A 12,869-nucleotide genomic window follows, 5' to 3' on the forward strand; every position below is an offset into this window, starting at 1 on the left:
GTCTCCCTAACTCAACTATCTACCATCTACTCTGAATGCTGCTGCCACTAACAATCCTGAAGCACTGCTGATCTAAGTCCTGGCCACTCCAGTGACCTTAAGTGCCTTTCTTCTCTGCATTTACAAAGGTAAAAAACAATTACTGCTCACCGGCAGTACTTGACCATAGATTCTGCAATGTCTTCTACTAACATATTGAACTGTTACTGAAAACTTTGCTGTGAAACAGGCAGAGTGGTTGAGAGGAGGGCGCAAGGCCTGACCCCACAAACCCCACTCCTCCTCAACCTCAGGTTATTCATTTGCAAAACAGAAAGGCCTATAAGGCCTACTCAAAGTGTTGTGGGAATGAAGTGTGTGTGTGAGACAAAAGATGGAGTGGTAGGACAGGTCCTGGCGTGAGCAAATGCTCAGGAAATGTGGGCTGATTTGTATCTCAGTTGCCCCAAAGAACTTGTAAATTCTTTGAAGGTAAGGGCCTTGACATACTTTTTTGGTATTTCTCAAATCAAGATTATTTAATCACTTTAACAGATACACTTTGGTATCTGGACTTGCTCAAGAACCATGGCTCTTATGGCAAAAACCAGGCTCTGAAGTCTGACTTCAAATGTTGGCCACTACTAGGTCAGTGGCCTCTGTAAAGTTACTCAACCCCTCTGAACCTCAGGTCCTTTATTTGTAAACTGTCAATAGTACCTACTCCACAGAGTCATGAGGATTCAGGTGAAGTGTTTAGTATATAATCAATCCCCCCAAAACTTCCAGCCATAATTACATCCTGTCCCAAACATTTAGTGTCCACAAAAATCTGGCCTCTCTGCAATCTTCATTTCTCCATCTTTCACACACACACACACACACACACACACACACCCCCTCCCCCTCTTGGACCAATCTTGCTACCCTCTTACCCGCTCTTCTTTCCCGACTTCTGTGTACCTCAAAGACCATGGAAATCTCCTAAATGAGATCGCTTCTACTACTGTTGCCATTTTAGGGAGCAGGAAACAAGCCCTGAGGGTTTTGAGTGACTTCCCCGACGTCACGGAACTCAAGCAGCGAGCCCACAGCCCACGCTCTTAACCTCTAGCCCTCGGCCTCTTCCCGGGTCGGAGGTGCACCCGCGTCCATTCAAACCCCGCCCAGTCCCCCACTTCCAGTCACTTCCCCGCTCTGCCGCGCGCCCATCTCCCCCCACACCTGAGTCAGGCCCCGGGGGCACGCCCCATCCGTCCTTGGCGGTTTCCCCTTTTCTCCGCCAGAGACTGAGGGTGAGGCCGACATTGGCGTCCCGCACGCGTGGTGGTGACCGCGACGTTGCGGGGGAACACCCGGCGGGACAGGGAGCCGACGCCGGCGGCCGAGGCGGAACCACACAGAAGTCAGCGCTGTGAGGGCGGACGGAGGGGGCGGGGGCCCGTAGGGCCAACTCCGCCCCCTGCGTGCATGCTCCGACCCCCGCGGCGCGGTATAAGGCGGCGGCGCCCAACCCTCCCCACAGTGTCTGGCGAACTCCCACCACGTGGAGGGGCGCTTGGCGCCGAGAGGAGCGCCGCCCCGAGCCGCCCCGTCACGTCACGTCACGTCACGCTCACGCGGCGCCGCGACCCGCGCACAACGGTTAGATGGGTAACGGCGGGTGGCGTGCTGGGAGCCCTGGCTGCTTGGGCGGGGTGGGAGGGAGCCTCGGGGAACGGAGAGCTTGGTTTCCTGGGGGCGGGGGGCGGCCCTGCGAGGGCTTCGTGGCTGCAGCGCCGCGGAGCAGCGAGCGGTTGGTGAAGGAGGTGTGGACAGGTGTCCCGGCCAAGTGTCCCGGTCACCGGCGCGGGGAGATGAGTGAGATCGTGGTGACCTGGGGGAAATCTCTTCATCCCCACTGGGGATGCTTTCCATCTGGAAGAGTAATGACCTGAGGCTATAAAATCTGATAGCATTGATTAACCTCTTGCCTCCAGGATCTCTTGGCCAGGTTGTGCCTGAGCGAGGGGTGGGGGGTGGGGGGAGGTGATATGGGGTGGGAGGTTGTTTTGGCGTTGTGGCATGCCACCTGTAACCTTTTTTTTTTTTAACATCTTTATTGGAGTATAATTGCTTTGCATTGTTGTGTCAGTTTCTGCTGAATAACAAAGTGAATCAGCTATACGTATACATATACATATATCCCCATATCTCCTCCCTCTTGTGTCTCCCTCCCACCCTCCCTATCCCACCCCTCTAGGTGGACACAAAGCACCGAGCTGATCTCCCTGTGCTATGAGCTGATCTCCCTGTGCTATGCGGCTGCTTCCCACTAGCTATTTTACATTTGGTAGTGTATATATGTCCATGCCACTCTCTCACTTCGTCCCAGCTTACCCTTCCTCCTCCCGGTGTTTGCAAGTCCATTCTCTACGTCTGCGTCTTTATTCCTGTCCTGCCCCTAGGTTCTTCAGAACTTTTTTTTTTTTTTAGATTCCATATATATATGTTAGCATACGGTATTTGTTTTTGTCTTTCTGACTTACTTCACGCTGTATGACAGACTCTAGAGGTCCATCCACCTGACTACAAATAACTCAATTTCGTTTCCTTTTATGGCTGAGTAATATTCCATTGTGTATATGTGCTACATCTTCTTTATCCAGTCATCTGTCAGTGGACACTTAGGTTGCTTCCATGTCCTGGCTATTGTAAATAGTGCTGCAGTGAACATTGTGGTACCTGAGTCTTTTTTGTTTTGTTTTGTTTTAATTAATTTATTTATTTATTTATTTTTGGCTGTGTTGGGTTCTCGTTTCTGTACAAGGGCTTTCTCCAGTTGCGGCAAGCGGGGGCCACTCTTCATTGCGGTGCACGGGCCTCTCACTATCGCGGCCTCTCTTGTTGCAGAGCACAGGCTTCAGACGCGCAGGCTCAGTAGTTGTGGCTCACGGGCCTAGTTGCTCTGTGGCATGTGGGATCTTCCCAGACCAGAGCTCGAACCCGTGTCCCTTGCATTAGCAGGCAGATTCTCAACCACTGCGCCACCAGGGAAGCCCTACATGAGTCTTTTTGAATTATGGTTTTCTCAGGGTATATGCCCAGTATTGGGATTGCTGGGTCATATGGTAATTCTATTTTTAGTTCTTTAAGGTGTTCTCCAGAGTGGCTGTATCAATTTACATTCCCACCAACAGCGCAAGAGGGTTCCCTTTTCTCCACACCCTCTCCAGCATTTATTGTTTGTAGATTTTTTTGATGATGGCCATTCTGACCTGTGTGAGGTGATACCTCATTGTAGTTTTGATTTGCATTTCTCTAATGATTAGTGATGTTGAGCATCCTTTCATGTGTTTGTTGGCAATCTGTATATCTTCTTTGGAGAAATGTCTATTTAGGTCTTCTGCCCATTTTTGGATTGGGTGGTTTGTTTTTTTGATATTGAGCTGCATGAACTGCTTGTGTATTTTGGAGATGAATCCTTTGTCAGTTGCTTCATTTGCAAATATTTTCTCCCATTCTGAGGATTGTCCTTTCGTCTTGTTTATGGTTTCCTTTGCTGTGCAAAAGCTTTTAAGTTTCATTAGGTCCCATTTGTTTATTTTTGTTTTTATTTCCATTTCTCTAGGAGGTGGGTCAAAAAGGATCTTGCTGTGATTTATGTCATAGAGTGTTCTGCCTATGTTTTCCTCTAAGAGTTTTATAGTGTCTGAGCTTACATTTAGGTCTTTAATCCATTTTGAGTTTATTTTTGTGTATGGTGTTAGGGAGTGTTCTAATTTCATTCTTTCATATGTAGCTGTCCAGTTTTCCCAGCACCACTTATTGAAGAGGCTGTCTTTTCTCCACTGTATATGCTTGCCTCCTTTATCAAAGATAAGGTGACCATATGTGTGTGGGTTTATCTCTGGGCTTTCTATCCTGTTCCATTGATCTATATTTCTGTTTTTGTGCCAGTACCATACTGTCTTGATTACTGTAGCTTTGTAGTATAGTCTGAAGTCAGGGATCCTGATTCCTCCAGCTCTGTTTTTCTTTCTCAAGATTGCTTTGGCTATTTGCGGTCTTTTGTGTTTCCATACAAATTGTGAAATTTTTTGTTCTAGTTCTGTGAAGAATGCCATTGGTAGTTTGATAGAGGTTGCACTGAATCTGTAGATTGCTTTGGGTAGTATAGTCATTTTCACAAGGTTGATTCTTCCAATCCAAGAACATGGTATATCTCTCCATCTGTTTGTATCGTCTTTAATTTCTTTCATCACTGTCTTACAGTTTTCTGCCTATGGGTCTTCTGTCTCCTTAGATAGGTTTAGTCCTAGGTATTTTATTCTTTTTGTTGCAGTGGTAAATGGGAGTGTTTCCTTAATTTCTCTTTCAGATTTTTCATCATTAGTGTATAGGAATGCAAGAGATTTCTGTGCATTAATTTTGTATCCTGCTACTTTACCAAATTCATTGATTAGCTCTAGTATTTTTCTGGTAGCATCTTTAGGATTCTCTGTGTATAGTATCGTGTCATTTGCAAACAGTGACAATTATACTTCTTCTTTTCTGATTTGGATTGCTATTATTTCTTTTTTGTCTCTGATTGCTGTGGCTAAAACTTCCAAAACTATGTTGAATAATATTGATGAGAGTGGGCAACCTTGTCTTGTTCCTGATCTTAGTGGAAATGGTTTCAGTTTGTCACCATTGAGAATGATGTTGGCTGTGGGTTTGTCATATATGACCTTTATTATGTTGAGGTAAGTTCCCTCTGTGCCTACTTTCTGGAGGGTTTTTTTATCATAAGTCGGTATTGAATTTTGTCAAAAGCTTTTTCTGCATCTATTGAGATGCTCATATGGTTTTTCTCTTTCACTTTGTTAATATGGTGTACCACATTGATTAATTTACATATACTGAAGAATCCTTGCATTCCTGGGATAAACCCCACTTGATCATGGTGTATGATACTTTTAATGTGCTGCTGGATTCTGTTTGCTAGTATTTTGTTGAGGAGTTGTGCATCTATGTTCACCAGTGATATTGGCCTGTAGTTTTCTTTTTTTGTGACATCCTTGTCTGGTTTTGGTATCAGGGTGATGGTGGCCTCATAGAATGAGTTTGGGAGTGTTCCTCCCTCTGCTATATTTTGGAAGAGTTTGAGAAGGATAGGTGTTAGCTCTTCTCTAAATGTTTGATAGAATTTGCCTGTGAAGCCATCTGGTCCTGGGCTTTTGTTTGTGGAAGATTTTTAATCACAGTCTCAATTTCAGTGCTTGTGATTGGTCCGTTTATATTTTCTATTTCTTCCTGGTTCAGTCTTGGAAGGTTGTGCTTTTCTAAGAATTTGTCCATTTCTTCCAGATTGTCCATTTTATTGGCATGTAGTTGCTTGTAGTAATCTCTCATGATCCCTTGTATTTCTGCAGTGTCAGGTGTTACTTCTCCTTTTTCATTTCTAATTCTGTTGATTTGAGTCTTCTCCCTTTTTTTGTTGATGAGTCTGGCTAATGGTTTATCAATTTTGTTTATCTTTTCAAAGAACCAACTTTTAGCTTTACTGATCTTTGCTATCGTTTCCGTCATTTCTTTTTCATTTATTTCTGATCTGATCTTTATGATTTCTTTCCTTCTGCTAACTTTGGATTTTTTTTGTTCTTCTTCCTCTAATTGCTTTAGGTGTAAGTTTAGGTTGTTTATTTGAGAATTTTCTTGTTTCTTGAGGTAGGATTGTATTGCTATAAACTTCCCTCTTAGAACTGCTTTTGCTGAATCCCATAGGTTTTGGGCTGTCGTGTTTTCATTGTCATTTGTTTCTAGGTATTTTTTGATTTCCTCTTTGATTTCTTCAGTGATCTCTTGGTTATTTAGTAGTGTATTGTTTAGCCTCCTTGTGTTTGTATTTCTTACAGTTTTTTTCCTGTTATTGATATCTAGTCTTATAGTGTTGTGGTCAGAAAAGATACTTGATACGATTTCAATTTTCTTAAATTTACCAAGGCTTGATTTGTGACCCAAGTTATGATCTATCCTGGAGAATGTTCCATGAGCACTTGAGAAGAAAGTGTATTCTGTTGTTTTTGGATGGAATGTCCTATAAATATGAATTAAGTCCATCTTGTTTAATGTGTCATTTAAAGCTTGTGTTTTCTTATTTATTTTCATTTTGGATGATCTGTCCATTGGTGAAAGTGGGGTGTTAAAGTCACCTACTATTATTGTGTTACTGTCAATTTCCCCTTTTATGGCTGTTAGCATTTGCCTTATGTATTGAGGTGCTTCTATGTTGGGTGCATAAATATTTACAACTGTTATATCTTCTTCTTGGATTGATCCCTTGATCATTATGTAGTGTCCTTCTTTGTCTCTTGTAATAGTCTTTATTTTAAAGTTTATTTTGTCTGATATGAGAGTTGCTACTCCAGCTTTCTTTTGATTTCCATTTGCATGAAATATCTTTTTCCATCCCCTCACTTTCAGTCTGTATGTGTCCCTAGGTCTGAAGTGGGTCTCTTGTAGACAGCATATATACGGGTCCTGTTTTTGTATCCATTCAGCCAGTCTGTGTCTTTTGGTTGGAGCACTTAATCCATTTACATTTAAGGTAATTATCGATATGTATGTTCCTATTACCATTTTCTTAATTGTTTTGGGTTTGTTATTGTAGGTCTTTTCCTTCTCTTGTGTTTCCCACTTAGAGAAGTCCCTTTAGCATTTGTTGTAAAGCTGGTTTGGTGGTGCTGAATTCTCTTAGATTTTGCTTGTCTGTAAAGGTTTTAATTTCTCCATCAACTCTGAGTGAGATCCTTGCTGGATAGAGTAATCTTGGTTGTAGGTTTTTCCCTTTCATCCCTTTAAATATGTCCTGCCACTCCCTTCTGGCTTGCAGAGTTTCTGCTGAAAGATCAGCTGTTAACCTTATGGGGATTCCCTTGTATGTTATTTGTTGCTTTTCCCTTGCTGCTTTTAATATTTTTTCTTTGTATTTAATTTTTGAGAGTTTGATTAATATGTGTCTTGGCATGTTCCTCCTTGGGTTTATCCTGCATGGGACTCTCTGTGCTTCCTGGACTTGATTATTTCCTTTCCCATATTAGGGAAGTTTTCAACTATAATCTCTTCAAATATTTTCTCAGTCCCTTTCTTTTTCTCTTCTTCTGGGACCCCTATAATTCAAATGTTGGTGCGTTTAATGTTGTCCCAGAGGTCTCTGAGACTGTCCTCAATTCTTTTCATTCTTTTTTCTTTATTCTGCTCTGCAGTAATTATTTCCACTATTTTATCTTGCAGGTCACTTATCCGTTCTTCTGCCTCAGTTATTCTGCTATTGATTCCTTCTAGAGAATTTTTAATTTCATTTATTGTGTTATTCTTCATTGTTTGTTTGCTCTTTAGTTTTTCTAGGTCCTTGTTAAACGTTTCTTGTACTTTCTCCATTCTGTTTCCAAAATTTTGGGTCATCTTTACTATCATAACTCTGAATTATTTTTCAGGTAGACTGCCTATTTCCTCTTCATTTGTTTGGTCTGGTGGGTTTTTACCTTGCTCCTTCATCTGCTGCATATTTTTCTGTCTTCTCATTTTGCTTAACTTGCTGTGTTTGGGGTCTTCTTTTCGCAGGCTGCAGGTTCGCAGTTCCCCGTTGTTTTTGGTGTCTGCTCCCAGTGGGTAAGGTTGGTTCAGTGGGTTGTGTAGGCTTCCTGGTGGAGGGGACTGGTGCCTGTGTTCTGGTGGATGAGGCTGGATCTTTTCTTTCTGGTGAGCAGGGCTGCGTCTGGTGGTGTGTTTTGGCATGTCTCTGACCTTATTATGATTTTAGGCAGCCTCTCTGCTAATGGGTGTTGTTGTGTTCCTGTCTTGCTATTTGTTTGGCATGGGGTGTCCAGCACTGAAGGTTGCTGGTTGTTGAGTGGAACTGCGTCTTAGCGTTGAGACGGAGATCTCTGAGAGCTCTCGCCAGTTGATATTATGTGGGGCCGGGAGGTCTTTGGTGGTCCAGTGTCCTGAACTCGGCTCTCCCACATCAGAGGTTCAGGCCTGACACCCGGCCAGAGCACCAAGACCCTTCCTCATGTTTAGACTTCCATCACCCATCTGGCAGGGAGCAAGCCTCCTCAAAGCCCACGCAGCCGTCTTCCGGGAGGAAACACCACACCCAACAGAAGCCCGCAAGACAAAAGCAACTCAGCAAGATCCCCCGGCAGCTGAGAGCACGTTTTCTTCCTCTTTTTCTTTGATCTGTTGCTATACGCACTCTGCCCAAGACAACATCAAGTTTCTCAAGCTTTGCTTCCCATCCTATGAAAAGTTGGGCACAGGGCCACCTGTAACCTTCTAATCTTTAAACTCTTTTAAACTTTTTTCCCTCTTCCTTTGACTCATCCTGAGTTCTACCCCATTCTTGATTCTCCGTGACTTTGTCCATAGAAATTCCATTTTCTCCTCAAATCCTACCTATCCCTTGTCTCCATTGTATTTTTAAAAAATATTTATTTATTTAGGCTGTGCCAGGTCTTAGTTGCGGCACATGGGATCTTTTAGTTGCGGCATGTGGACTCTTAGTTGTGGCATGCAGACTTCTTACTTGTGGCATGGATGTGGGATCTAGTTCCCCAACCAGGGATCAAACCCAGGGCCCCTGCATTGGGAGCATGGAGTCTTACCCACTGGACCACCAGGGAAGTCCCTCCACTGTATTTTTTGTATTATGTGAATCTTTACACTTGTATTATTTTTGCTTACTTTCTCTCCTCTGTTGTAAGTTTCTAAGGTAGTAGCTGTCTTTGAAGTTCCCATAATGCATAGTTAAATGGAACAGTGTGTCTTGAGCAACTTTTTGGCTAATTACCGTGACCCATGGAATTCTCTCTTCTTGTGGATCCAGTAATATCTGTTACATTATTTAAATTAGCACCAAACCTTGTCTTCAGTAATTCCCTCTAAGGTGTAGGCCTTTGTCATGCCAGTTGCCGGTAACCCCTCTAGAGGTTGATGATTCAGATTTAGGATGCAAATTAGAAATGCACAATTTTACCTCGCTCTGTTGTGATTGCACCTTGCTGATGTTTGTCATTTTTCATACAGAAAACAGCCCCCTAAGGGGAGCAGATTAATGATTTACTGTATTTTTTTAGGAAAGTAAAATAGATTGTTGAAATTACTGTAAGTGTATTATAAAGTGGTTTTTGTTTTACTGACAGTATATTCTAGGACTTACATTGTCAGCATTTAAAGACTTAAGTTTAACCTATAATCGTATTTTGAGGTAACAAAATTTCATTTTTGATACTTTTTTAGTGTCCAGAAATGCCCTTTAAAACAACTTTGCAAATAACTGTTTATCTGTGCTTAGTGTAAGTAGTGCTTATGTTAGACAAACAGTACTTAATTTATTAGTCTTTTGTGGATTATCAGGTACTTTAGAAAAACAACTTTGTTACTTCTTTGAAGTAGTGGGCTCATATGTAGTAGTAATAATGATGTTCAGACTCAGTGATGGATATTAAACAATTATGTATACAGGAAAGAACTGAAAGGAGACAAATGTAATTGTCTTGAATTTGGGATGAAAAAAATTTTTTTAACATCTTTATTGGAGTATAATTGCTTTACAATGGTGTGTTAGTTTCTGCTTTATAACAAAGTGAATCAGCTATACATATACATATACCCCCATATCTCCTCCCTCTTGCTTCTCCCTCCCACCCTCCTATCCCACAAAAATATGGAACACTTCACGAATTTGTGTGTCATCCTTGCGCCAGGGCCATGCTAATCTTCTCTGTATCATTCCAATTTTAGTATATGTGCTGCCGAAGCAAGCACTGGGATGAAAACTTTAAGAATGATGAGTAAAGCATAGAGGTAAAATTTTAGTCTTTATTCATAAAAACCTATGAGATACTTTTAATAAAAGCAACTATAAAACTATTAAAAATTATGAAGCTAATTATAGTGTTAAATATTTCAGTAAGCAGTTCAAGTCATACCTTTTTTTTTTTTTCAAGAAAAGGAAGAACAACTTTCTCTGCTGTCTTCCTCCTTGTGACTACTTATTTTCCCAACTTGGCCTGAAAGAACTAGGTGTGAAGTAGATACCAGCAGTGGTATACTAGCATTTCTATTCAAAAGGAGTAATGTAGATGACCATAACCCTAACTCCGTACCTGTTTATTTATTATTTTAAAGTAGTCAGTACATTTGTGCTTCAAACCCTGAGACAAAATCAGTCATATATTAATAAATAAAAATAGTGTATTTAGGTTTTGGAAAGTCTACTTTGGATTACAGAAAACAATGTTTATAGATTATAGTCTAGATTATAATCTGGAATTCTACTGAACAAAACTCTCCTGTATAGTGTAAAGGACTTCAAAGGACACAGTCTCTAACTTCCCTTTCTTCACTATTACTTCAGATTTTTATGTCCTTTCTAAAATGTGAAGAAAATTGGTATTTAGAAATCATGCCAAAATAAAAAATTTCAAATAACAAAGACAGGAATTTGGTAATTTGGCCGAATTGTGTTGAGTCCATGTCTAGGTTTTGAATTTTTTTATCCATAATTTTTCTTTTGAATGCTCGTATTTTATTCCCTTTCTTCTTCTCTCTGAATCTTTTTCTTCCTGAAGATACTTGCAGTTTTTAATTTAATTTTGACACTGTGGAATAAAGTTTTTAATACAAGACAGTGTTATTATTAAAACTGATGAAACAGTTCTTGGTGACCAAAAATTGTGACCTTAAAAAGCAAATTGTGGGAGTTCCCTGGTGGTCTAGTGGTTAGGACTCGGCGCTTTCACTGCTGTGGCCCGGGTTCAATCACTGGTCGGGGAACTGAGATCCCATAAGCCAAGTGGCATGGCCAAAAATATATAAATAAACAAACAAACAAATAAATAAATAAAAGAAATTGTGAGAAATCAGAACCGGCAACTAAGCTCAAAGTTTAATCACATTCAACAAGTATTATATTAGCTGTTCCAACTGAACCTTACTGCATCAAACAGCTCTACTATCACAGAGTATGTATGTAAATTTAAGTGTAAATATTCTGAGATTAATTAACCTTTAATGTTTTTTTTACTCTTAATTCAGAAAATAATTTGTGAAATTCATGCCATGGAGCATTTCTATTTAACTTCAGAGCCCAGATTGTTTCCTTTGAACTGAGTTGTTATAGCTTCTATTAACTCAAATGGAAATTTTAGAAATCTTGGAGATATTTTTATTATCCTACCTTCAGCATACGTAGGTGAAATGCTCTGGGACAGGTAGTCTTCATTTTCAAATGGTGGTATAGTTTTATGGAATTATTTGAAAATCCTCAGTTTCATATGTACCCTGAATTTAGAATGAACTCTCCTAAGATGAGACTGGATGCCTCAGGACTTCTTTAACTGACTCATTTTATGCAAATCCCCTTCTCCATCATTTAAAAAAAATTTCTTATTGAAGTATAGTTGATTTTCAATATTGTGTTTCAGGTCTATAGCAAAGTGATTCATATACTGTGTGTATGTGTGTGTGTATATATATACACTTTTTCAGATTCTTTTCCATTATAGGTTATTACAAGATACTGAATATAGTTCCCTATGCTATACAGTAAGTCCTTGTTTATCTATTCCCTTGTCCTTCTTTACAAAAGAAAGACTGCCTCACTCATCTCTGTTCTTACTCTGGTGTGCTGTTCCATGCTATAAAAATCTTTGGGGAACAATCCAAATAAAGGGAAAAACCCAGAATGCATAGCTCCAGAGAGAGAATTTTGAAGGAGACAGGGATAGGTTGTAACAGGAATGTTTTTCAACGCACTGCTTTGAATTTGTAGGGAAGGAAAACTTTTCCCTTCTTACCTTCTAAGCTCTGTGGTTGGTCTAATAATTAAATAATAATTAAATTGACATAAGGCAGATTAACAGCAGAAAAACATTTAATTTTGTACATATGCGAGCCCATAAAAATATAACACTTGAGACTTCCCTGGTGGTGCAGTGGTTAAGAACCTGCCTCCCAATGCAGGGGACACGGGTTCGACCCCTGGTCCAGGAAGATCCCACATGCCGTGGAGCAACTAAGCCCGTGCACCACAACTACTGAGCCTGTGCTCTAGAGCCTGCGAGCCACAACTACTGAGCCCACGTGCCACAACTAATGAAGCCCGCGTGCCTAGAGCCTGTGCTCCGCAACAAGAGAAGCCACCGCAACAAAGAGTAGCCCCCACTTGGAGCAACTAGAGAAAGGCTGTGTGCAGCAAAGAAGACCCAATGCAGCCAAAAATAAAAAAGATAAATAAATAAATAAATTTATTGAAAAAAAATATGACACTCAAAGAAGTAACCTAAGCAGGCAGCTTTTATACCTTTTAGACAAGGAAATAATACATTTGTGAAGAATTGACAAGAGAAAGCATTTGGGCTTGGGTGGCATATTAGTGAAGAAGTAACAGGGTTTGTTTATACAGCCTTCTAGGCCCTAAACTCACTATCTCTGATAATAAGGATGCCTGCTATCCTCCTGGTACTGGGAGGGTAACTTTCGAATGGGAGATTTATTTCCTGCTACTGGGGACAAAGGAGGTCAGAGTGTCCATCTTGTACCGGCTGTTTCTTAAGTTACTTTAATTCAAAATAAACAATATGCCAAATGGCATATTTTGGGGTGACATATTCTATTCCCTTTCAAATTCAAATGAGGTCACACCTTTTCTGATAGTGAGGACTGGCCAGTTATATAGTGGCCATTTTCCATAAACTGAATGAGCCCAACTGCCAAGGTTTTGACAATGATATATTTAATGCACATATAACACAATATACAATATGCTAGAAATTACATGTTTGCAACTATCAAACTTATACAGTTTAGTAGTCAATGTGTAAGGAAGTACAGTTTCCAACGTTCATTTTGGGGCAAAATGG

At 40.7% G+C, this 12,869-nt stretch overlaps 1 protein-coding gene and 1 non-coding gene across 2 annotated transcripts in view; one reads left to right on the forward strand and one right to left on the reverse strand.

Moving 5' to 3' along the window:
- The first annotated feature begins 1,478 nt into the window (after positions 1-1,478).
- Positions 1,479-12,869, forward strand: part of LOC133088297 (monocarboxylate transporter 1-like) — a 35,214-nt gene continuing 23,823 nt past the window's right edge. Inside the window, exon 1 of the mRNA XM_061186171.1 lies at positions 1,479-1,623. The gene's annotated coding sequence lies outside the window, so the exon portion shown is untranslated. The remainder of the gene's footprint in view (positions 1,624-12,869) is intronic.
- Positions 9,665-9,771, reverse strand: LOC133089350 (U6 spliceosomal RNA). Its single transcript, XR_009700712.1, has one exon. It is a non-coding gene; the product is annotated as a U6 spliceosomal RNA (small nuclear RNA).

This window comes from Eubalaena glacialis, chromosome 3, assembly GCF_028564815.1.
Source record: "Eubalaena glacialis isolate mEubGla1 chromosome 3, mEubGla1.1.hap2.+ XY, whole genome shotgun sequence".
Taxonomy (NCBI): Eukaryota; Metazoa; Chordata; class Mammalia; order Artiodactyla; family Balaenidae; genus Eubalaena; species Eubalaena glacialis.